This window comes from Mus pahari, chromosome 2 (genome assembly GCF_900095145.1).
Source record: "Mus pahari chromosome 2, PAHARI_EIJ_v1.1, whole genome shotgun sequence".
Taxonomy (NCBI): Eukaryota; Metazoa; Chordata; class Mammalia; order Rodentia; family Muridae; genus Mus; species Mus pahari.
The window spans coordinates 68,530,423-68,554,255 of record NC_034591.1 but is presented as its reverse complement, the minus strand read 5'-3'; positions in this window follow the sequence as shown (position 1 = coordinate 68,554,255).

The window sequence follows — 23,833 nt, the reverse complement described above, 5'->3', positions numbered from 1 at the left end:
TCTAGCTGCATTTGTAGCAGCAGATGGCCTAATCTGCCATCACAGGGAAGAGAGGCCCCTTAGTCTTGCAAACTTTATATGATCCAGCACAAGGGAAGGCCTGGGCCAAGTAGTGGGAGTGAGTGGGTAGGGGAGCAGGGGTGGGGGTGGGGGTATAGGGAACTTCAGGATAGCATTTGAAATGTAAATAAAGAAAATAATAATAAAAAAAAAAAAGAAAAGAAGTAGGTTGGGTCCGAGGCATTGAAGGTTAACAGGGAGTGATGGTGGATGGGTTCTGGGGAGAGGGACCAGATTAGAAGGTGTTTTGTATAAACCAGGACAAGAGGCTTGGCTTTTATTATACAACTCTCTAGTGAGTGCTCCATATGTGGTTAATCCCTCTGATTCTCAGTCTTCATTTCTGATGTGAGTGAATGGAGACTCCTGAGAGATTATGAAATCACACCTTGAGGTGTGTCTGCCAGTGCCTCCCCAGGGATTCTTCTCTCATCAGTGGTTTGTTTAAAGGGATTTGACTATTGAGGGATGGTGGACTCTAGAAGTGGGTCTAGTTGGTAGAACAAAGTCGCTAGGGTTGTGTCTTTGAAGCAAATATACTGTGCTTCCTGGCTACCAAAAATCAATGGCCTGATACCCCCAGAACCATGACCTGGAATACATCCCCTGAGAACTATCTTGCTTAAGTGACCATCTCAGATAAGTGGTCACAGCACGAAAGGGGCTGACTGATACAGTCCTCTAGGGACAAACTACACTATATCTGGAAAATACAGGAAACAACATTTTTCAGCTCATTGGATAAAAGGCCAAGTAAATCAAGGTTCTCTGAGAGAAAGGGACCCTATGAGGTGTGTTAGCTTGTCTGTGGCTCCACATGGGCTCTCCTGGAAATGCTGTGCACCAACTGAAGTGAAGACCTGGTAAGCTAACCCTGCTGAGCTGAGCATTGGGGTGTGCAGATCCAAGGCTCCTGGATTCACAGGGCAGCCTGCTGAAAGAGAACGGGTGGACATGAGGCAGATCACTAAGCCAATGGGTATGAAAACTGTGAGACAGTGATGAGAGAAAGAACCTTGATAATGTAGACCACATCTATGGAGATTTAGGCTAAGGGCCCTTGAGGAATTGACCTTCAATCAGAGACTGGAAGAGAGCAACAGGGAGGATAGAGGAAGAGCAGAAAACCACAAAGATCCATGGGAAGGAAGGGTAGAGGGCTGATTGAGAGAGTTACAAATAGGCAGAGAGAGAGAGAGAAAGCAAGCAAGAGAGAGACTGCATACATGCATGTCTGTGTATCATCTGTGTGTGTGTGTGTGTGTGTGTGTGTGTGTGTGTGTGTTGGAGGGAGACAGAGAGACAAGCTTAAAAGAGGCTGCAGAATCAGAAGGCTCCAGGCAATGGAGTTTTCCCCAGGAACAGTAAAGCAGCAGGCATCAGTAGAAGCTGTAAGTCTTAAGTAACAGTTCAGGACAACCTCAGAGACTGATCTCTGGAACACTACCGTTTGTTGTGACCAGAGTCTGAAATGTGTTCAGCCTGGGCTTTAGAGTCAAAGAGAATCAGCACATGGTCTCAGGGTCCTAGGGTTGCCCTGGTGGGGACAGGTCTGGCACTGGGCTTTGGATGACTCTTCCTGATAGGAATGTTTTAGGGGAGCCTGAAACCCACTGTCTTAGGGGCTGAGGGAAGCACCTGGATACCAGGCAGAGCTACTCGGGAACACCACACCCTCTACTATTCATAAAATATCATAATCTGAAGGGGGGTGTTCAAGATGAATGGGAGTTTTTAACATTAATCACCACCTAACGATGGCAAAGCCTGGGAGGTGTCAGGTTTTATTTGATAGATTTATCCTGAAAGTGATATGTGTACTGACAGTTTGAGGAAATTAATGGTTTGATTTTTATGGAGGATGGACAGGATAAACTGATGCTGACAGGTTAAATTAAGACAAGGCTGTTACAGAATGTAAAACGGCAACTTCATATTTCCAGCGCAATGTTTCGGAGGTCTTGGTACTTATGCCTGAGGCTGGCAAGGTGTGTAAGGAACTGAGAATTTAGAAGACATTGTGTGGAAGGGATGGCGTTACATCAGGGTGATATTACATCATTTGTAAATGGCATCTTCAGGTGCATGCTTACAATTTATAGAACTGTAAATAGAACTGAGTAGGGGAACCCCAAGCAAACTGATCTCAGGCATGCCTGAAGTTTCAGTGTGTACTTAGTTCCTCAAGGGCAGGCCTTGATGTCTTTCTTTCTTTCTTTCTTTCTTTCTTTCTTTCTTTCTTTCTTTCTTTCTTTCTTTCTTTCTTTCTTTCTTTCTTTCTTTCTTCCTTCCTTCCTTCCTTCCTTCCTTCCTTCCTTCCTGTCTTCCTTCCTTCCTTCTTTCTTTCCTTCCTTCCTTCCTTCCTTCCTTCCTTTCTTTTGAACTTAAAAATTATTTACGCTCTCACTTTACATCCTAATATCAGCTCCCTCCCCCTAGCACCACCTCTTGCAGATCCTCCCCCCATCCCTCCCTCTCCTCCTCCTTTGAGAAGGGGGATCCCCCTTTAGGTATTCCTCCCACCCCTGTACATCAAGTCGCTGCAGGACCAGGGCATTCTCTCCCACGGAGGGCCTCTTTACTTCTAATGCTTGCATACCAAGAGGCATTCGGCTGGCATTCCATAAATGTTCACTGCAAAAACTTGTCACATATAAATCACTATTCATGCTGACACCAGGTAATTGACAAATACCCATTATCTTCTACTTTGCCTAGTACTGCCTAATAAGCACACAAATTATTTCACTTGCAAGGATGACTTTCATGAAAGACACATCTGGCTACCCTTCCTAACAACTAAGAAAATTTGGGAAAAAAAAAAACAAAAACCAAAAAACCAAACCCGTTTTACCCAGAATGATACAGCGTCTACTCCACTGAAGTAATTTAATTACCTTGTTCATTTTCTGTATAAAAGATTTATTTTTTCCATTTTTTTCCAGGATTATTTTCAATGTGATGGATTTCTTTTTAAAGAGAACACTTCCCAGCACAGGTGGGGCTGGGTTCCTATCAAACTATACTCTTTATAAGAGACCTTTAGGCACTTATTTCTGAGTACCAGAATCCAGATCACCTGCTTTAAAATTTCCAGATAGGACCTTTGATACTATTTCCTGTCAGTTTTTAGTTACACAAAATTCTACCATGTGTTGATTTAACAACTATGAATTATATTTTGTGATTTATCTTCCTAAAGTAATCTTTGAGGTTTGAAGAAAACTCCGTTAGGAAATCATGGAAATATGGAGGAGGAGAGAGAGCATGGTTGTGGGAGACAGCGTGCGTTCTGTGACTATGAGGTGAGCTCTGAGTTAGGAGAGGGAACAATGTTCTCCTCTGTTGCTAAGGGAAAGATTTCCCATTGGTTGAGGTCCTTCTTTCTCATCCTTGAATACCTTGTGAACAGTTTGTTAGCACCAGGATACTCCAAGCCCTGGCCTAACCATGTGACCCTTGAACTGTGTTGCCAGGACAATGACCTTCAATCCCACAATCCACTTGGCTCAGTTCCTGCCCTCACTGGTGTAACGTCATTTTCTGTATAAAATGGGAAGCCACCCTCTCTCTCTCTCTCTCTCTCTCCTCTTCTTTACCCTTCTACCCGCTTCGCCACTCCCCCATTCCTACATAATAAACCTCTCCCACGTGGAACACCTTGGCCTGGTCTGCTGCTTGGTTTATCCGCTCAAAATATAAAACAGCTAGCCACAGTTTCACCAGCAAGTGTAACTTTAATTTTTACAAACCTTATTTTTAATGATGGCCCTTAAACATGTTAACCTCCCATGTAGCCCACCACCCACCAGAGGTAGGGGAAAAAAAAGGATGCAGGGAAGTGGCCCTTGTAGGAAGGTTCTTTGAAGCAACTCCAGTTCAGTTTACAGGTTAGCAGGCAGCGGCAGCTTGATCCCCTCACAAACACTTCAACAGTCCAGTTCAGTAGAGTTGGGTTAGCAACAGTGGTGACATGGCCTAGCATAGACAGCCAGGCCTCAGCCTCTGTTCCAGTCAGCAGGAGGGACCAACAGGAACACCAGGAAGTTTGCTTTAGCAGAACATTTTCTCTCCTGTGTCTGCTTCAGCGAAACATTCCTTCACTCGTCTGCCTTAGTTTTTCATCTGTGTCCACTTCAGGAAAACACTGCTTCACATGTTTGTCCCAGCAAAATGCCATCCAGCACAACTGACTCTCCAAAGAACCCTTAAATTTCCACTTCAAGCAAGAACTTTCCCAAGTGTGGAATTTTAATCTCCTTGCAGATTTTCCCAACAGTTCCTTATCATGAGCAGGGTCCCTTCTGAATCTCATCTTAAAGACAGCTGCTCACACATGACTGAGGTGAAAGACAGCCTTGGAGGGCAGAAACCAGTGACTGAGTGTGGCCTGAGAATCCCCACCTAAGGGCCTTGACTGACCCACGCAAAACGTTCATTGGGCGCATAACAAGAGGCAGTCCTTGTCCTGTAGATTTTGACCACACCCCTCTTTGTGTTGTCTACTCAAATAGTTCTCCCCACCTCACAGTGTGTGCTGTCTGCCATTTTTAAATGAGTGTGCACATGCTCTTCATATTTGTGAATATTCCTTTTCTGCTGTTCATTACACGCACTACATTTCTGCTGAGCCATGAGGGTCTTTTTTCTCCTTGGGGGACCCATGGCGAATAGAGCTAGACTATTTTGATGTAATGAAGTTTAATCATTTCCATCCACGGATGCATCTTTTGTTAGTCCCATACTTTTATTAATTGCATTTGTTCTTTAACACTTTCACACATGGGCATAACGCACACTGACCAGGATCACTCCACCCTTTGCCTTCTCCCTGCTACCGCACCTCTTCACCCCTTCCATGTTTCCCTCTTTCTCACATCCATGTCTATCTATCTCTTTTGTTTCTTATGGAGTTTGACCAGGGCCATATAGATGCTTCTTCAAAAAATACTTTCTTACCCTGAGGTTTTGAAACCACATTCCTATAATTTAATCTAAAGACCTTATTGTTTTGTCTTTCCATTTAAGAATTTAATCTACTTAGAATCAATGTTGCATGTCCTGTATGTTATTCAGTAGAGGCTCAATTTTATTTTTTTAACCACAAACCAATTTTCTCAGATTCATAAGTTGAAAAGAGTAATTTTCTTAGCTGGCTCCCCAGGCTTTGTCACATAGGATGTCTCTATACAAATCTTACTTTTGCTGCTTCCATTTTTGTGTTCTTAGAACTATTCATTCCCATCTTCCTACCTCGAGGAAATTCTTTAGAATTTCTGGTGATGAAATTTTTAAAAAAGTGTCAGTTTTGTTTGAAAATATATTTTACTGTTATTATTTAATGAAGACATTTTTGCTGGCAGGCTGTGGAGTTCAGAGCCTGTAACTGTGCTTTTCTGTTCCGTTTTATTTTTCCTCTCAGCCTGTTACCCTACTGTATTTGGCTGCATTAATGTTATTGCAAGCAAAGTCATAGGTCTCATTGCTTCTTTGTAGACAGTCCATTCCATGTAACTACCATACCTGACTGGTTTTAGGATTTCCTCCACTCCAGTGTTCAATGTCGCTAGTTCGTATAGTTATTGTGAGATTGTTAGGACTCCTCTACGAAGAGACATTTTATCAAACAAATAGAGGGTTTTCATTTCCCTTTCCTTTTTTGCACCTAGAATGTGTGTATGTGTGTGTGTGTGTGTGTGTGTGTGTGTGTGTGTGTGTGAGAGAGAGAGAGAGAGAGAGAGAGAGAGAGAGAGAGAGAGAGAGAAAGAGAGAGAGAGAGAGAGAGAGAGAGAAAGAGAGAGAGAGAAAGAGAGAGAGAGAATGTATAAGAAGAATTGAAGATGTAGATGTAGACAGAGGTTAACAATGGATGGATAAGGTCCCCAAGAATGAGGCAAAGAATGAGATTTGTAAGTCTGGAAGGCAATGAAGCCTCAGGTGGAGGAGGTTGCTGTGGAGATAAGATACTTCTGCTCCTGAGAAATGAGCAGAAAGGCAATGCCTTGGCTGGAAGACTCTGCATTGTCTGTGAGGAAGGGGAGGGGTCACTTGTCATTTGGTAACTCTGTCAGTGTGTGTGTGTGTGTGTGTGTGTGTGTGTGTGTGTGTTTTCCATGATCATAAGTATCCAAGAGAAATAAATTACAAAAGGAAAGGTTTGCTGGGACTCGTGGTGGTGGACTGATTCAGTTGTTTCTGGGTGGTATTGAAGCAAAAGCTAACACTAGAGGATGTGGGGCAGAGATGCATAAAGTAGAGCCTCTCAACTCATGGGGGCCAGGAAGCAACAGAGACACATAGGGTTATCCGTCAAGGACATGCTCCATGCTCCCATATTAGGTCAAATAGTTCCCAAATAAAAGACACAAACTTTTAGATTTATAATAAGCCTTAAGAGCACTAGAGCTGGGCAGGTTATCAACCCTCTGTGCTATTTTTTCTACTTCCCTGTCAATAATCCCAAGATATCATTTGCCCTGTTCCACGTGGGCTGTTTCTACTCCAAGAGGCCAGCTCTCGTGACAATGTGCTCACAGCCCACCTACCCCATGATGACTTCTTCCTGCTTCTCCTTTCCTTGTGGTCTCTGTTTGAGACCCCCAAGCTTGGGAACCTTTGCTTCACTCCTTCTCTTCTGCCCAACCCAGGTTGTAGGCATCTTTATTAACCAATCAGGGATAACGCAGGGGGCAAGGTTTATACAACAAAAGCTGGACTATGCAAGAATCTCCTCAATCTTTAAGGGAGGCAACCAAATCCTGCCTTCCAGAGTTTAGTATTCAAGCAGCATCACAGACTGAACAAAATAAACATACTCTCCAGATGGTGGTGGAACTCACCTTTAATCCCAGCACTCAGGAGGCAGGCAGATCTCTGAGTTTGAGGGCAACCTGGCCTATAGAACAAGTGCCAGGACAGCCAAGACTACCAAGAGAAACCTTCTGTAGAAATCCTGTGCAGAAACGCTGTGTAGAAACCAAAACCAACCAATAACCAACCAACCAACCAACCAATCAACCAACCAACCAACCATACTTTTAACCTTCCATGTCAGAGAAAACTGACAGTTTGTGTCAGTTACTTCCAGCATTTCTGGGACAGAAGGTCTGAAAAGAGCAAATTAAGAAAGTTAGGTTTATTTGGGGGCCCAGTCATCATGGTTGGGGTGTCCATGATGACAGGAGCTCAGCAAGAATGATGACATTTTACTTACAGAGGGAAGGCGGAGAGATGGAAGCTGCTCTTCAGTTCCTTTTCTAGTTTTTATTCAGTGCAGGACCCTAACCCATGTACTTTTCACAACTCTTTGAAACCATTTATCTTTCCATTTAAAAGATTTCATTTACAGCCTGCCTCCCTAAAAGATAGATAGATAGATAGATAGATAGATAGATAGATAGATAGATAGATAGATAGATAGATAGATAGATGATGGATGGATGGACAGACAGATAGACAGACAAACCCAATGAACAAAACAAAGACTCTAGCAGTAGTTTCATCCTTGAAAACCCCAGGGTGACTGAAGTTTCTCAGCCTGGATCTCAGGATTTCCACCACATGCGTTGTCCCAGTCCCAGCCTAGACTGCTCAAGGCTTGTCTTGAGTAAGGCTAGGCCCGAAGAGATCTGTTTTACTTCCAAAGCATTGAACGTATCTTTCTCTGCTCTGGTCTTTCTTCTAGAGCAGCACACCTGTTGACCAGGGGCTTGTGGATCAGGAACAGGCATCTCTGTGACAGGCAGCGGCTGCTGTTCCTGTTGCTGGGCATGCTGGCTGTCCTGGCTTCCCTCTATTTCCTTCAGCAAGCTTTAATTGCATTACACAAGGGTGCTGCTCTTCATCAATCCATGTGCATTTCAAGCATTTGCCGGCGTGGAAGGCCGTATCAGATCAGAGATGCTTCTCCCCCACACTGCCCTTCTCATAACTCTTCTGCGTTTATCTTACTGAGCACCTGCAACCTGAAGTGCCACAGTACCACATCTGTTCTCTTTCCCTTTGTGCTGCCTGGAGTTTCTATACCCCAGACTTTATTTTCCAATATTCCTAATGCATTTGCCAAAAAACACTTATTACTTTACCTACTGCATCACTGAATCTGACCATTTGTCTCCTAAATGGGCTTTGAATAGCTGCTTCCTCTCCTTCCCTGCCTCTTTACCCAAATTATCACCTGGGGCTCCTGCAGTGCAGAAGGCCCTTCATCTGCACAGCTGTTACTTTTGGGTTTCACTTCCATTCCCATCTGCATATGCCCATGATGTGGCCACCCAGCTCCCCAAAACATAGCACTCTAATGAGCTGTAGGCCATGAAGGTTCCAGACTGGCTGGGGGCTTTACGAATCTGTGTGGTTGTAGAGCAGATGGTGATTTCCCATGTAGATAGCAAAGGGGTTGGAAAATTCAAGAAAATCTATTTCCAAACAAATGAAGGAGAGGAGGCCTTCAGTAGAGGATGGCTTGAGATAGACTCGTGAGCAGTCACCTGCATCAAATGTGGACTAAAACGGGAACAGCCTGCCTTCCACTGTAAATCCTCCTGGGTATCTTGAAACCTTCTCATCTTGAAAAATAATTACTGGATAAAATCTTCAAAACATCCTTTCAATGTGGTTTAAGTTGCAACAGAATAAAAGAAATTCTTCCAAGGCACATAGTTAGTAATGATCAGATCCAGAGCCGCAGTGGGAAATGTGGGAGGAGCCTGAACACAGACACCATCAAGCCCCATGAAAGGGTTGGTGTGGGCAGGAGGCTGGCAGATTTGTAGATAGACGTTGACAAGAATTCTCCTTCAGAATGAGGAGAGAAAGCTTCATGATAATAGACAGCCATAGTCAGATATTGAAATGGAAGAGATGGTGGCAGTGTATGGCATGAAAATCCTGAGACAGGAGGCAGGCCCTCCAGTTCCAGGGATAGAGGAGAATTCCTAACCCCATGTGATGATCTAGCTTACTCTCTGGGACTCATGAAGCAGGAAGGCATTGATGAGAAGTGGGAGCCTTGGGATACAAGTTCTTGGCCAAGGGATTTCCAGAGATCCCTAAGACAATATGGACTATACCATTGCTCTTGGATGCCAGCCAGAATGTGATAGTAGGACCTCATGGCTGAAGACATCACATGCTTTGGCTATAGGACAAGAAAAAATGAAGTTGTGCTGGTCAGGAAGCATCTTTTGTAGTGGCTGACATTCAGAAGGTGCTATGCAGGCTGCTTGGAGAAAACAGATCAATTATCTCACCCAGCTGTGAACCCTATAAGCTGCAATAATGACTCATTTAGCAATATATGACTGAGCACTCACACCATGGACACTTATTTTTCTCAGTTTTAAGTTTCTGTGTTAACTGCCGCCCACTACACAAAGAAGCTTTGCTGTGAGGCCTAAGAGCTGTATTAATCTGTGGGTATAGAGATACAAAGTCAGAGGGTAGTTTGAAACTACATCCATTTAGCAAAATAATAGTAGTAAGTTCACCCTTGGGGTTTATGAGTTCCCCAACCATGGGGTCTTGGCCAGACTGACACAGTACCAGGCACACACTTTCTCTTATGGAGTGACCTTAAATCTGTTCAGAACCCCCCCATAGCATTCACACCGCTATTGCACAATGGACATATAACAGCCAGCACAGATACTTTTCAATCCTACTACCTAAGAGGGAAACTGCAGAGGGGAGGGAGGGAGCAGATCTGGAAGGCAGCCTCCCTGCCCCCACAGCCAATCTAACAGGAGTTTGCTGGAAGACAAAGAGGAAAGATTTTGTCCCAGCCTTAGAGCTGGGACAAAGGGGAAGGAAAAGCTCCTCCTCGGAGAATCTGGAGCTTTAGGCCAAGTGGTGAGATTTCCAGAGTCAGCTGCTGTCAGCACTGCAGATGTTGTACGGAAGAGTTCGAGGAGACTGTACTATGGGGCTAAGGGAGGAAATAGAACCAATTGTCAGGAGAAAGGCATCCTCAACAAGTCAAAGAAGTTTCCCAAATTACATCCCAATCATGGTGTTTCTGTGGCCAAACACAAGACAAGTCTCTGGGTGTGAAATCAGCAGCACCAGTTTATCACAGAGGCAGGCACACGGAATGGAGTTGGCAGGACACTCACAGGCATGATGCTCACAGATGTGGTTAAGGAAGAAGGTATAGTATTTGTACTGGAAAGCAAAACCCCCCAACGCTGAAATTAAACTACACGGTAAATTTGTTTACTAAGCTTGAAGATCTATGAAATGATTGAAGAAATAAAATTGAAAACAAAATATAATGGACACTACTAAATAATGAGGAAGGCATGACATCTAAACTTACAGATGAAACAAAACAGGTAAAAGTATCTTCTGAATGTAAAACTGAGGACATAAGTGCTTCAAGGTAGGGCTGAGGAGAAGATGTATTGTAGATATGAAGGAGAAAACAGCCACAGGCACCTGGAAGGGTCCAGACTGAACCAGGCCATGATGTGGAATAGAGAGTACAATGATCTAAGGAGCCAGAGAAGAAGGGGACAAGAGGACCAAGAGGGATACAGGAGCAGAACCAGCTAGGAGCCCAGAGACCAAGGAGATGTGTAGCCAAATGGCTTAGTTATACAGGTATCAGAGGCTGGGGGAAGGAAGTGAAGCCCTGCCCTTGGGCTGAAGAGGTTTAAGGTGGGGGGCAGGCAAGGAGTGCTGGAGGAAGACACAGGTACTGGGTGAGACTCAGGTTAGTTTGAGGCCTAATGTGTTCCAACAATACGCATGTCCTTTACCATTAAAAAGAGGGAACCTCTCCCATCAGCCTCATTGTAAGAGGCTAGTACAATTTTAATCATTCAAACTAGACGAGGACTAAATGAGGAGAGAAAAGGAGGGGGAAGCACTCTCCAGAACACAGATACAATCACCAGTCTCTGGTTTAGCTTAGCAAACTGAGCCTGACAATGTATGGAAATGTAACCTATAAGGACTGGGTAGCGCTTATTCTAAAAGAGTGTGGCAAGGCCCATGGTGCACTTACCCACGTGAACAGAATCAATGAACAGAAACAATGCCATGGTTCCAATGACTTAGTAACTGGTCCACACACACTCTCTCAGAACATTGTGTCTCTCTTGGAACATCTGCTATGCATTTGTTAAAATTAATAAAGAAAGCATCCAATGAAATTGTAAACACATCATACCTTTAAAAAAAGAATAAAATTAACAACTGGGATTAGAGATCATTTCTATAACGTCATACTTGGTCTCAATCAGAAATTGATGTTCTGTTTGCTCTGTTTGTAAGACTAAAGGCACATTGGCCATCACATCTAGTCTACACAGGTAAGTAGAGATTCTGGAATTATGGGTGGGGATACTCTATGTACCCTCATGTAAGAAATAGCATGGATTTCTACTACAAGATAAATGTATATTAACATAGACAACATAAATAGGGAGAGGAAATGTCAAGAGCTGACACTGGATTATTACCAAGATGACATGATGTTGCAACCTTCAGTAAGTCAAAATATAAGTATATTTAGAAATGGGGCCTTTAAAGTAAATGAGGGTCATTTGAATGGGCCATAGTCCAGCATAATTGAGGGCCATTTAAGAGGCAAGTAAGATATGAACATGAAGGCCAAGAGTGAGCACATCGATACACAAGGAGAAAGGAGCCTCAGGAAAGGGGCTCAGGAGAAAACCTGCCTAACTCTTGACCTGCACTTGCAGTTTCCAAACTGCGAGAAAACAAATCTCCCCTTGCTCAAGTCCCCAAGTCGATGGTGCTGGCTATGACCATTGCCCTGGCGAATTATTATGGGTTTCAAAATACGTATGTCAATAAGGCAAGCTACAAAAATAGTTTGATAACTCTTGGAAGTTGAAAATGAATCTCATTTGAAGAATGCTCATTTGAAGAATGCATGTGTTGCTTAAGAAACTATAAAGGTAAGTAAGGTATACAGAGCACTCTATGTCCTGTCAGAGTCAGCTCCTTCTTGACAAACCAGGGCTAGGGCAGGCCAGGTGCATGCCATCAAGCCTGGGCATGCAAAACACAGGTCAAGTTCTCTCTAAAGCCACCTCTCCTGCCCCTGACTCTGGAGACTCATGGAGGAAGTCCTGCAGATGCTTCTTCTTAGGACTGCTAGAACTGTAGGCTCCAACACAGCTACCTGTCCATCAACCCCATAGACCTGGCTTACTGGTGGGTGTGTTGGTGCTGAAAGGAAGCAGGAGTTGGCCATGCATGGGTAGCAATAGTCCCAGATTCTTAGCTACCATGGGGACTGGACAGATATCTCAGTGGGTAAAGGCACTTGTTGCCAAGCCTCATAACCTGACATGGTGACAGAAGAAAACCAACTCAAACAAACTTTCCTCTAACTTCGATACACAAGCACATATGCAGTCAGTCAGTCTGTCTGTCTGTCTCTCTGTGTCTCTGTCTCTATCTCTCTCTTCAACTTGAAGTTTTGCAATGCATTCATGTTTCCTCCTGGCATATGACACTAGCAGAGAGAGAGATCAGTAGAAGTTGAACCCTTATGTAAAAGTATTTTATTCACATAATGTAATTGTCTTAGAGGCTTACTGCCTCCATCTGCTAACCTAGGCCTAGTCCTGGAAGCTTCTAGCCTCTTGCAATCTAATCTAGGCCTAGATTGTTTTTCAGCCTCGGAGACTTACTACTAAATAAGCTCACCCTTTCTTGTTTTTTTCTGAACTCTGGCTGGCTGATTCAACTCAGCTGTCTGGCTGAAACTCCTCTTCAAGCTGACTGAGCCATTCTTGCTTCTCTCCTGATCTCAATTGAATTGCTCCGGTTGGTTCATACTAAATCTGGTAATCTGTTCTAATCTTCTGGCTCCTTCTCCTTCTTTGGCTTGTTCTGTTTTCTGTCTAGCTTGTTCTCTCTTCAATTTGTCTCTGTACACTATCCTGGTAAAACTGCCTCTTCTCTCTCTGCACTGCCTCTCAAGTAGCTTCCCTTTTCTCTCTGTTCTCTTGAGAATTGAGAATATCCTATTCCATCAAATCTATCTCTGATTCATCACTTTGTCTGCCACTCAATTAGACATCACTTTCATACATGGGTGTTTCCTTTTACAAACGAACTTTACCTTAATTGTTTGGGATTAAAGGTGTGTACTAAGGCTGAGCTACACCACAACTAGAAACATATTTTTCCAGTGAACAACACAAATTTGGGGTTCACAATGTGATCAAATATCCTGCAGCACCCTTGTCCTCATGAAACACCATATCCAGTAGGGAAAACAGACTTTATTGGGAATCAGAATGAGGCAGCCATGGCAAATGTGATGGACATAGAGGGGCCTAGGCAATAAAGTTTTAATCTGTGTTGCTTGAGGAGGCTCTCCTGGGAGCACAGCTCTTGTGCAGAGTTGTATAGGATGCATTGGAGCTTTAATTAGCAGAAGAGGAAAGAGAAGGGCTTTGCAGGCTCAGTGAATGACTTTTGTGCTACCCTGATGGCAGTGGAAGAGGTCAGATAAGAACCTAGGAGTCAGAGTTGGAAGCAAACAGCAAGGAGCCTAAGAAGATGCGCAGGACCGCATAAGGAGCTTTGTGCTTGCCTTAAATCTTGTGTGAAGTCATCGATTAATAAGACAAAGGAGGGGTGGGAAGTCAGAAGTGATCAGATTGCATTCTGAAGAGGTCATTGTGCTTTGGATCTGAAAAGGCTATCTTGTGGCCATGTTGGGAAAGAAGGGGCAGACAAGGTAGGTAGCTTAGGAGTCTCAATAGTGTAGGAATTCAAGGGAGTCCTGTCATCCCAAGGGGATGGGGTCTTGAACTAGTGTAGCTAGAATGAATCTGAAAGGAGATAAATAGATAAAGAATTCAAAATTGATCCGTTTGGAATCTATTAGTGTTCAGAGCATCCCTGTGAGATGGGTTCTAAGACCAAATCTCAGCAGAGAAGATAAAGACAAGGATAACTTAAGCCAGTTTATTACCTGGCCAGGAAATGGTTTCCCCATTTGCAATTGATTTGGATATAGGGCAAGACAAGTAGGTGGATAAGAGGGAGGTGCTAGGGTGACAAGAGTTCTGGCTTGTACAAACTGGCTACACTGTAGGTAGTCACTGTGGGCCATGCCCTGTGGGCATGCACTATGGGCTAAGCATTTGGCAAAGAACCTTTGGAAGAGGCCCAAGAGTAGAGAAGGAGTATAATTTTAGTTAGTTTTGGACTTTGAACATGATGCATTTAAAATACTTATGAGACATCCAAGAAATGTCAAGAAGGCAGCTGCATATGTAGGTCTAGGCTCAGAGGAGATTTCCAGACTGGGTATGTAAATGTTAATCACCAGCATGGCCATCAGCATCACAAATACTGTGGGCACCAATGAGATCCTGGGAAGCAGAAGAGAAGGAGACACCTAGGACCAAGCCTTGAGTATTTCATCACCAGTAAAAAGATGAGTCTAGAAAGCATAAAGGTATTAAATTCAGAGAAATCAGCAAGCCAAGATTTTCAAACCCAGGGTGGGGAGAGGAGAAAATGGTTAACAGTGTTAATGTTGCTAAAAGGTATATTAAGGGGAAGGTGAGCACAATGAGAAATCTGGGTGTGTGGGAAATGGAGGAAGTGATACAGATAACAGATAGAGACCCAGGTGGGAGTGTGGTCTAAGATGAGGTAATGCTGGCTACAGAAGGTCATTGTGGCATGGAGGGCAGAGGGTGGATTATATATAGGTGATGGGCAAAGCTTGCAGATGGATTGGAATCAGGCATAGCTTCTGAATTCCAGAAATAGCAAACGGTCTTCTCATTGACAACAATGGAATACAAATGGGATGAACAGAATTGACCTGGGTAGGGATCAATTCTGTTTAGGCCCTTTAAGTTTGAGATGCCTAAAAACTATTTCACGAGTCTGTGGAACAGTTTGGGACACAGAGAAGAAGCCATGTCAAGACTTAAAAATGGTGGGATTTTTCACTATTAAGATGGCATTGAAAAGTTATCATTGAAATGTATCAACCCTAGGAAGAACAAATATAGCATCAATAGAAAATGAGATGAAACGTAGTATAATATGTGGCTCAGAGAGTGTGTTGATGGTTTTGGGGGTGGGGGTGGGGGTTAGGAGAGAGACACAGAAGAACTTGATGGCCTCATACACTGCATAAGCTACTAGTGGCACTGTACACATCCAACTCCAAAAGTCCAAGCATGAAGGAGGCTGAGGAGATAGCTTTGCAGGCAAAGTGTTGTGCAAGTGCGAGGACCAGATTTCACATCCCTGTCATCCCAGTGAATGTGGAGACAGGGAACTCCCTGAAAGCAAGTTGGCCAGCCAGACTGACTAAAACAGCAAGTTCCAGGTTCAGTGAGAGACCCTGCCTCACCTCCCAATAAGGTGGAGAGCAACCAACTGCAGACCACACGCATTTGCCTGTGCATCTCCAATGTGAACTCTCTCTGTGTCTTTCTCTGTGTGTCTCTGTCTCCGTCTCTGTCTCTCTTTCTCTCTCTTCCCCCCCTCTCTCCAACCCTCTTTCTCATCCTCACTGTCAAATGGAGAACTGAGTCACTTGAATGCTAACATTGTCCCTAGCTCTTGCAACTTTCCTCTTGATTTTCCAAGCCCTAAAACACTGGGCAGATTCTGCAGTGAACTGACCAGCTGAGAAAGACACTAATATGGTCTCTGTCCTGCTGGATGATCTGCTCACAGCTGGGACCCAGTATTTCCTCACCTCTCTCCCCTTCCCATTTCCCTCCCTCAGAATCCCTTTCCCATACTTCCAGGGTCCTAATATGCGAGTTCATGCTTCACAGGCAGGCCCGCCTAAGTTATGGCTTTCATTACCTCTCGTGAAGACTGTGGCAAGAGTCTCATAATTGCTTTTCCAGCTTCTGGTCTCTTCTCTTTCCCATTTTTCTTTCAGTTGCCAGATTAATCTTTTTGAAACATAGCTCTAAATCCGGCCTCTGCTCAGCCCAAACACCTCTAATGGCTCCTATTGATAGACCTGCAATGTTCAGGTTGAATAGCATTGCCTGTGGGTATCCAGGAACTGGGGATGTATGTGGCTGGACAGGCTGGTCACCCTGGTCACATCTGACTGGCTCTGCGCTGACACCTATTTGCACTCCAGCCCTAACACAGCACATCAGGATCTGAAGAAAGAGAACTCACTGCTTCCTAGAAAAGCTAAGTGACGCCAGCTCAGACGCGAGCTCAAACAGGAGCTCAGACGCGAGCTCAAACAGGAGCTCAGACGCGAGCCCAGACCTCAGGCGTCCTTTCCACTGCTTTCCCCACCTCTCTTGCTGCTAATTGCTTGTTTTAGATCTCTTCATACTTGCTTGTGTCGTGTTCCTTATTTAATTTTTCTGCTATTCTCAAAGGGCCAAACCCAACCTATGTTTAAAGAATTGTACAGTCTCTTCTCCATTCCCCATGCTTCATCCCCTTCATCCAGAATCACCTCTTTCTGTCCTAGACAGCGAGAGCATTTAGCATGCTCCCTCCTAAGGTGTTTAGTTCCTTCTGTCTTACGTGTCTGTTCATTGGGAATCTGGTTGAATGCACTTTCCAAATTGGGATGCAAATTGATCCATATCAACTTCAACAATGCATGTTTATTAAGTACCTATTACTGTCCAAATAGAATCCTGGGTATTGGTAAAATAACAGGGAATAGCAAGTACCAAGTGTCTGGGAATTGAGCTTAAAGAGGAGTAGGGAGCTGGGAAAGACATAGTTTGAGATGATGGCTCATTCTGGATAAAGCACGAAAGGGTGGAAGTGCTACAGAGCCACCCAGGAAGACCTCGCCAATATGCTTGTGTGTGAACGCTGTTCTGATGGGCAAATGGTTTACAGAAACGGCATCTGAGGCATAAAGGAGCAGCAATGCAAAGGCCCTGAGCTGAGAGTATTCAGGAAAAGGCCGAGGCCAGCTAGATCCCTGAGCAGAGGATATGAGAGAGAAGATACATACTAATGTGAGGATTTGGGCTTTTGCATATATATATATATATATATATATATATATATATATTTAATTAATGGTTTGAACACCCATTTGTTTCTACACTTTTGGGACCTGGCTTCTACCCCATGTCATTAAAAACTGAACATTCATTTAGATCGAAAAGGCTTCTAAGGGTCCATTTTCATTATTTGTTATTCACCATTGCTTTCCCTGTTCCTGTGTGGGGTGTCTAGTCAATTTGATACAGCTATAGTCATCTGAAAAGGCAGTCTCAACTGAGAAATTGTCTTCAGCAGGTTAGTCTGTGGGCATGTCTGTGAAAGGTTGTCTTGATTGTTAATGGACGTAGGAAGACCTGGCTAACTGTGGGTGGCGCTATTCCCTGGCCAGGTGATCCAGGACTGTATAAGAAGAGTAGATAAGCATGAACCTATGAATGGGCTGGCACACAGAATTCTTCCATGGTTTCTACTTCAAGTTCTGCCTTCCCTCAATGATTGTATTAACATGAAAGTGTAAGTCAAATAAACTCTTTCCTCTTCTAAGTTGCTTTTGGTTACAGCAACAGAATATAAACTAGAACATGGGGTAATCATGGGATGCTTATCCCAAGCAACTTGATAGACGATTTTCCACTGTTATGACTATGCCTCAAAAGCCCTGGGTAGACCATAGTGGAGCCCTAGGCTAGAGTCAAAGGATTACAGACATCTCATTTTCTCAGCCAATATTAGTGGCTTAAACATATACTCAGGCTTGTTGTTGGTAAAGAATGCGACCTTGCTAAAGGACTAGACATAGAGTGACCACCTGCCATAGCAATACAGTATGCTAGTCATCACCCTACCCCACACAAATTCTAGTTCCTGTCATAAATGAACAGAACTATCCAGCAGATTCATGCCACATATCTCCTCCAATCAAGTCAATTCTATGTGTTCAGCTCCGAGGCTCAGTCCTATAAATGTCAAACATCTTAAGATGCCTTCAGCTCTTGTCATAGGTGTGAAGGCTGGAAAAATATCAGGATACATCTCACCAGGTGTCACAGGCTCATTTCTTCGATGGGAGGGAAGTTAATTGGCCCAAGGAATCTGTGTGGTTTGTCCTGAGTTAGCATCTCAGCACCCATTCATGAATGACACTCAGAAAACATTTGGGGAATGAAATCTGATAGGTTTAAAATGACCCAATCAATCTTTCATTTGTTGTGAAGTGTTTTCAAATGGGCTACCAGGGAGGAAATGATTTTTCTGCTCTCCTTCAAGCAGCTGGTATTTGGACACTGGCCAGCACTCAGTGGTGATTTCACATTTCATTCCAACGCCAGCCCCTGCACCTCATGCTCTCCCATCCCTGTTAACTAGTCAAGAGACTCTTAGAGAGTGGTTCAGAAGCAAGGAAGGAGTGAAAAGAGACTTGGGGAGGCCACAGTGCTTGTGTCTCTGGAGGGCAGAGCTGGAATGCTGCAGAGTGAAAGAGGCAGCCCCGTAGGGAGGAGAAGTTGCTTCCCCAACGTGGCTCCTTCTGAGAACCTCAACCCCAAAAGACAGAGACACCAAGACAGTGTGCAAGGGCCCTATGAACATCATCAATGCCTTCCCAAGAGTTGGTTGTGTTGTTTTTTCCACCTTGAGTTTGGTTGTCTGGGAAGTTGCCTCGGCCTCTATTTTCAGTTACCTCTAGAGAGTCCAGGCAAACCTGCCCCCCAGACCTGAGCAGAAGGCAGAGCACAGGAGAGAAAGCTTCCACTTGCACAGTCCTCTTGGGAGAGTCATCATTTCTTCTGAGAGCCCTGAAAACCTGGATTTATCTGCTGTGTGGTTTTCTCTTTAATCTATCCCCCGGTGCTCCATTAATTAGCAAGCCTCTTATTTAAACAGGAATGACTCTTCATCCTGCTGCCTCTGATCACTGTGAAGTCCTGATGTGGAATTAGGTGCTCTTCATTATTTCCATGGCAACCCACAATAATCACCCATGTAAAAGTTTGTGCCTTCACTATAGGCTCCTGGGAGAGAGAGGCAGGGTGATGAGAGAGACAAGCTCTTATTCAAATACAAAGGCCCCCAACAATAGCTCCATAAATTACTATGTGAAATAAATTGATTTGCTAAACACTTTTTTAGTTAGATTTGACACACAGTCTTCTTTCTCTCCCAGATCACACTGCCATAAGTGCTTAAAAGAATATTTTCTGTTTACCTCTTTATAGGAATCTTTCTTTTAGATGTTTGCTTCTGGTGAATACATCAGAATTAGAATATGTTAATATTCCTGGTGTTCTACTTAATTTAAGAAGAGTGTCCTTTCCTACTTTTTATCGAAATGTACCTTTTATCCCATATCTTTTTATTGGAGAAAAAAAAAAAAACCAAGCTCTCTAAGTAAAACACAGCTATCAAATATGCTCATATGCTCTAGACTATTCTCTGACATGGGTGCTCAGATCTGAGCACCCATGTCACAGAATAGTCTAGAAAGGCTTCAGTGTAGTCCTACTTGCTTTCTTTGATCCCATCAATTATTTGATCCTAGGATAGTGATCTAGCCCAAACTAGATCACAGATTATGTATTGGCATGCAAATCTAACCTAACTTTCTAAATTAGGATTCACAGAGAATTCCCATTATCCCGATTGCTCTTTCCTGATATGTTATTGATGAAGCCAGAGACCCCACTAAGCTTTGTGGCGGAGGCAAGTGACTGTCATCACACACTGTTCCATCATCTACTTCTCAGCGATCAAGTCCGACTCGTGCTAGTGGAAGCAGAGCCTTCTGAGACGTCGACACCTGCCTGTTCATTGTACTGTCCTATGCAGAGAGAGGTCCTCCTGGCTGAGTCACTGCACGGGAAGGAGGGCGTCTGACTTGGTGGTTAGGGTATTCTTCCAGAATTCAATCTGTCACACTCATGGCTCCACCTCCCAGAAGGCACAAAGGCTGGGTTCCCAGGTGGCCTCTCTTCAGCCTCTGTCAGCCTCAGGACTCATCGCCAGCCTTCTTCACCCCAATCCCTTCTTCCTGTACCACCAATGTTGGCGCACGAGTGAAGAAAGCAGTTTCAGGGTCTGATCGTTTGCTATGCCTCAGTAAGAACTGTAGCTTCCATCTAGGTTAGAAGATTCTCCTGGCCAATGATGACTCTCTGAGGTACACGATCCAATTTTAAGGAGCAAAATGCAGAATAAGTACAAGTCTTTTCAGTGTGACATGATGTATTGTCACTATATAATGTCCACAGTTGACAGTCTTTGGCTGCAATGTATGCAGTACCCAGGGCCCACAAAAATAACTTTTTTTGTTGTTTTGTTTTTTTGTTTTTAAACTTAGAAGGAAAACAAAATATCATCTAACCTGGATCCTATTCCTTTTTAAACCAATGTAGTCCCAAAATATCATTTTAAGGAAATTGTGTGTGTGTGTTTTGTTTCTAGAGATTCCCCATATCCTTGACCTTGGCCAAGTAACTTTCCTCTAAATTCTTTCTGAAAACTTAAGAGTTGTCTCTTGCCTCTTAAGACACTCAGGAAGCCACGCTGGTCATTTCTCATTATGAAACAGTTCATGTTCCCAGCTCCCTGGAAGGCCTGGAAGGGTGCTTTTGAAAGCTGAAAGCTGGCTATTTTAGTGGAGAGCATTAATCACGCTGGCTCTGCTGTCTGCTAAGGTTATAGCATCTGATCTCCCATTTCCCCTGTCAGAATCATTTATGCTTTGCCCCTTGACATGACACATAAGTCCTTTTTATTATATTACATATTAAATACACCAGAACACACTAAAAAATCTCCTTGTTGTCCAGTAAAGTATAATATACAGCCGGTTCATCGTGGTCTTCTTTTAAAGCAGCTAGTGACTAACATGCCCTAATGCTCTGTTCGAGGTACTCTTACCGGTGGTGTCATGCAGACACACAAACTCAACAAAGGCTGAAATGAAGCCACAGGAACTTAAAAGGACTCCATTGGTTTTATGTTTTGTTTTTGTTTTACTCTGCAGAGGAAAGTGTCTGGGGTACTAGAGCCATCCAATATAGAAAGCAAGCCAATTTCCACTGCCTGCCTCTGTATATCATGTGCTGGGTTATTTACAAGGTTATCTTTGTTGGGTCTCATGATCTACCTGTTACCGCCATAAGTCGGAAACTCTTCCTAGTCAGGTAATTGACTTGCCCTATGTAGCTTGTGGTATCTTTTCATTTCACTCCAGGTCAAAACCAAGACTGCATCTCTACACTCTACAGCTTTATCTTCTATTCTCCACAGTGGGAGCTCATTTTCAGCTCTCTTGGCTTCCTCTAATTCTTGACCATGTCAGACATCATATCTCTCCAGTGTGTTTGCATGTGCTTTTCTCTTCTTCTTCTTCTTCTTCTTCTTCTTCTTCTTCTTCTTCTTCTTCTTCTTCTTCTTCTTCTTCTTCTTCTTCTTCTTCTTCTTCTTCTTCTTCTNTTCTTCTTCTTCTTCTTCTTCTTCTTCTTCTTCTTCTTCTTCTTCTTCTTCTTCTTCTTCTTCTTCTTCTTCTTCTTCTTCTTCTTCTTCTTCTCCTTCTTCTCCTTCTCCTTCTCCTTCTCCTTCTCCTTCTCCTTCTCCTTCTCCTTCTCCTTCTCCTTCTCCTCCTTCTCCCCCTCCTCCTTTTTCTTTTTTTTTTCTTTTCCCCAGTCCTTCTCTCACTTCCACAACAACTCATCTCCTCGATATTCATGTGGGCATCTTCACTTACTTGGTCTTTGGTCAACATTTTCCTGTGAGATTTTGTGACTATCTGATCATTGGCCATCCCTCTACCCTCTGATAACACCCTCGTATCTCTCTGTAAGGCTTCTTACTTTATGACTCAGTGAGCACATTGCTTGCTTTTCTTGTCACTATAACAAAGTACCTGAAATAAACAACCTAAGGGGGAAGTTCACAGCTTCCAGGTTTCCACCCATGGTTGCTTAACCTCCTGTGCTTGGACACGAGCATCAAGCATGTGGGGGAGAGGTAGGAGAGAGATGGAGAGACGTGATTGAATTTTACTCCGAGAACCACAAGAGTACCATCAGCTGGTGACCAAGTGTTCAAGACACAAACCCATGGAAAGAGGTTCATACTTAAATCTAGCAGTGTATAAGTTGATTTGCATATGACTGACTCCAATAAGAAGACAGGATCTTTACCTGTTTGATTTGTCTGTTTGATATTTCTGCATGATCTTTCCTAACACATAGGAAAGAACAGTTGTCACTGAGTCAAAAACAGGCTCCCAGCTTCAAGGCAGTTTCCTACATACACCTATGGCTATAACAGTATCTGTGGTTATGGTCCATTAGGAAACTGTTATCTCTGTAATGGCAGTAGAATCCTCCACTCTCTATTTGAGTGCATGCTATTTGAGTGGAGCCATTTCTAGCCTACCCCAGGTCAAAGGGCAGGCACAAGGACTATGTCTTCTTGGCAAAGCTACTGGAATTATTGGCCTAGAACTGAGCATCTACAACCCATGCCAGTTCACACAATGTCTGTGACCTTCCTGATGGAAATCAGCAGAGACCATTTCTCCGTTGGTGTTGCTGAATTTGCAGAATAAGGGTCTGGGACTTTTCTCATCATGTGGCAAAGGAGAGGCTGGGGGAGAAATGGAAATTTAACACTATTATGTAATCTCACATATTTCTAAAACAAAATCTGCCTTGAGTGTGTCAACTGAATGCACTTGTGCTATTTAAAATAGCATTTCTGCTCAGAGTGAAACATAAAGAATCCTCAGTTTCTGGCTCAAGGAAAAAAATAATCTCAATTCTATTGCTAAGCTTTTAGGTTTTTTCCCCCGTAGAATAATTATTATGAGAAAATAGTCAGCGCAATAAAGATTGGATATGCATGTAATTTATGAAAAGATGTTTCAAAGGCGTTTTCTACTGCTTCATAGGGAATGGTGTCTTTAATTTTTTGTAATTAATTCAGTCAGCATACTTAGCATTATTAATTTTTAGTGAACTCTAAATTAGTAAATAAATGCATGGTACAAATTCTACAGCCCGAAATACGGAAGCACTGTGCTAGGGTAATGGCAGAACAGCTACTGTAACGCAGCTCTCATCTTAGTAATCCCTCGCATAGTGCCTGCCACATTGCTGCTAGCAAGTTTTCAATGAGTAAATCCAAGAATAATTGAGCAATAAACTAAGTAAATCATTCCTAGCACTTTATTGAGTAATGGAAATCAATGAAAGCCTTTACTAGAAAAACTGTACCGCACATGCATGTGCACATGCAGAAACATACAACTTTGCATGAACTGTTTGGGCTTTGCAGCATCCTTGAGGTACCCATAAAGTGTTCTTGAGGAAAGAATTGCTTTGTGGTAGAGTTGGAAAGATGGCCCAATGGTTAAGAGCATTTTTTGATGTTTTTGCAGAGAACCTGGGTTCAGTTCCCATTATCCACATCATGGATCACAACTATAGATAGGTCACAGTTCCAAGGTGACCTCTTCGGGCTTCTCAAACCACTGGTCATGCAGGTGGTGCACATAACATGCATGCAAGAAAATAATCATACACATAATATATTTTTAATCCCTTAAAACAAAACAAAAATCTCATTGTGACACACAGCCTGTGGTGGTTTAAATAAGAACACCCCACCCAGACTCATATATTTAAATGTTCTATCACCAGGGAGTGGAACTGCTTGAAAGTATTTAAGAGGTCTTTTGGGAGTAAGTGTGGCCTTGGAGGTAGACTTTGAAGTTTACAAAAGCCCATGTCAAGACCAGTCTCTTCTCTCTCCCTCTCCCTCTCCCTCTCCCTCTCCCTCTCCC